Source organism: Triturus cristatus, chromosome 11, assembly GCF_964204655.1.
Source record: "Triturus cristatus chromosome 11, aTriCri1.1, whole genome shotgun sequence".
In the NCBI taxonomy this organism is placed as follows: domain Eukaryota; kingdom Metazoa; phylum Chordata; class Amphibia; order Caudata; family Salamandridae; genus Triturus; species Triturus cristatus.
The window spans coordinates 54,373,413-54,376,378 of NC_140594.1; positions in this window are offsets into that span (position 1 = coordinate 54,373,413).

Sequence of the window (2,966 nt, forward strand, 5' to 3'; positions counted from 1 at the left end):
CAGACCTGTACACTACCATCCCTGGGAGGAGAAGGTGATGGCCATGCTACCGCCGGTGGGAGTACACGGAGTCAAAGGAGTCGCAGAGCCTGGTGAGTACACAAACAACTCACGTAACATGAGGGGAATGGCATCCACACCCCAACTACAACAAATGCACGCACCTACACCCAAGCACTCACCGCACACAACCACACTAAAAAACCACGCACATGCCACTAACGTCACCATGCACCCTTCACAAATCAAGGCAAGGCCATGTCCAAGGCTACAACAACCACAAACACAAGACTGGATGTCCGGGAGGCTGGGAGGGTGGGCCCCACACAACACATCGTGAAAATGAGACGCAGACAACAATGCCCTCAGCCCATATGGCATAGGTACATACCCATGCACAATGCACAGGGACTGGCAAACTACTGACAAGGTAGCTGACACTGGGCCCTGCTGTATGCAGCACAAGGCCCTCCTGGGACCACTGTACACTCAAACACCAACTCCACAATCACAGGTATCTAGTACAGGACCTCACACTCACTGTCATGCCAGCATGCACCATGAGGGAACAGACACATCACCTGGGAGACCCAATGACAACTCACACTACACACAACAGCACGCCCAGTCACACCCCCCCCCCCTAACACAAGCACACACCCCCGGGGCAGGCAACGGATTCACACACTCCCACAATGGACATGTGACACAACAAGACCAATCCAGAGCCAAGTAAGCATCAGAGCCAACTATCTACAGGTCACACACTAAGGAGAACATCCCAATCTGTCCCCCGCAACATACCCATCCAAAAGTGGACACTGAGAGAAATGCTAGGGACATCCAACTACCTGGAGGAACTGTGTCAACTTGAATATGTATGAAACATAGATGTGGCATGAAACACCATTAACAGGGTCTCTCTCTCACACACAGGGCAACGTCGACGATCTCTCCCCAACACTGGGGGGGAAGAATCACATCCAAGGCACCGCGTGAAGACGATCCCACCGGCAGTGACGACTCTCACCACTCCGTGGATGACCCCGACCAACCTGGACCCTCTGGTGTCCAAGCCCCTGCAGCACCTGCGTCAGGTACATCTGTGCCAACCCCCACCCCCATTCCTGCCACATCCCAGGAGACACCCAGGAGCCCTGCTCGCACTGAACAACACAGCCAGTCTGACCAGGAGTGACAAGGTTCTGCGGGCACCCATGAGGAGGCAGACAACCCTGCAAATGCCATCCCTCAGGGGTCCCGTAGACCCGATGTGCCCACAATGGCAGGCCAGGCTTGTGTAGGCAGGGGTGGTGGGAGTGGAGGCAGGCGGAGGCGCAAACCTGACCAGCCAGCTCAGGACCCCGGTATGTCACACATACACAACATCCTGGACTCATACTGGCGTGACACCAGAGGCATGGACCAGGTCGTGTCCAGACTTTCCGGGATGCAGGGGACCCTCGATGAGATAAAGAACCTGCAGGTCGAGCATCATGCCAGTCATCAACAACACCAAGGACGGATGGAGGCAAGACTGGCTGAGCTCCTGGCGGTGCACAGGGACGTGAGCCAATCACTCCGTCAGATCGCCCAAAGTCTGGCAAACCCTCCCTGTGCCACCAGGCGTAGACCAGCACCAGACACAGGGAGGGAGGAGGAGGAGGAGGATTCATCTGAAGGAGCGTCCCTAGCATCGTCAAGGCCTGCATCTGAGGGTCCCCGGAGGAAGGTGGGTCATCCACAGAAAAGACCGTGAGAGTCAGCGGACCATCCCCATCTACCAGGTCACCTGGCCTGGCACCTGGCCCTCTGGCGCAACAGCAGCACCTCATCAAATGACATTCTCTGCCACATGGACTTGCTGGTCACTGTCTGACTAATGTTGACAAAGACTGTGGCATGGACTCTGATGACTTCCAATGGCAAGGATACCATCTCCCCCTGTGAACTTTGGATTCCATACCCCCGGTACAGCACCTAATTGCATCCCCCCAAACACGTACCCCACCACCAATAAATATATTAGAAATCACGAGATGATGCCGTCATTTAGCATTATTCCATTACATGTGTGTGTTGGCAAGTCAAACCATGGCTGAGTTTCGAAGTAACTCCAACCATGCATACCCTGGGGTCTGAGTCTGGCACAGGACACACATGGGTCACAATGTATCATCCAATACAGACATGGAGCACCATACTCACCCGTGATGGGCCCAACCAGCTGAGGGGGTGCCTGCACAACTGTGCGGACAGACCTATTGCGAAGAGCAACAGTCATGCGCAGAGATCAGGGATCATGTGGAGTGTCCTGGGGTGGGAGTCCCAGGTATGTGTAGCCAGGTGGGAGAACTATGTCCTGCAAGCAGGAGTCAGGTGGATGTGGAGAATGGTGGCCAGGCCAAGGTTGGATGCATGGAGATGGCACAATGGGGTCTTGGATGACAGTGCCACATGGTTGTGTTGGGGGCGTGGTCGTGGGCTGCATCCTGAGTGTGGCCATGGATTGTGAAGGTCATCCTGCAGATGACAGTGATCCATTGCCACCATCCCTGCTGGACAGTGATGTGGCTGGGTTGCCGGATGTTGAAGCAGAGCTGTGCAGATGCACCCTGGATGTGGACAAGTGTCATGGGAGTTGTAAGGTAGTTCTCCTAAGAGTGCAGGGTAGGATTGGACATTGATGTCGAAGTTGACCTGGGGGATGGTCTGTCTTGCCTTGAGGTGGATCGAACAGTGGACCGTGTGCATAATGCAGAGTGTTCTGAGGCCTGAGGTACAGATGCTGGTGATCAGCATAGCACATGTGAGCAAGCATTCTATGATGCACACCAGCTCGTGTGCGTGGACACTGTGTGCCTGTGCAGGGCCCTTGCGGGTGGGACACAAGCAGTTGACCCAGCTGTAAGGGGACAATCCGCAGATGAACACTTCAGTCGTGTACAAGTCCAGCATCAGGTGGC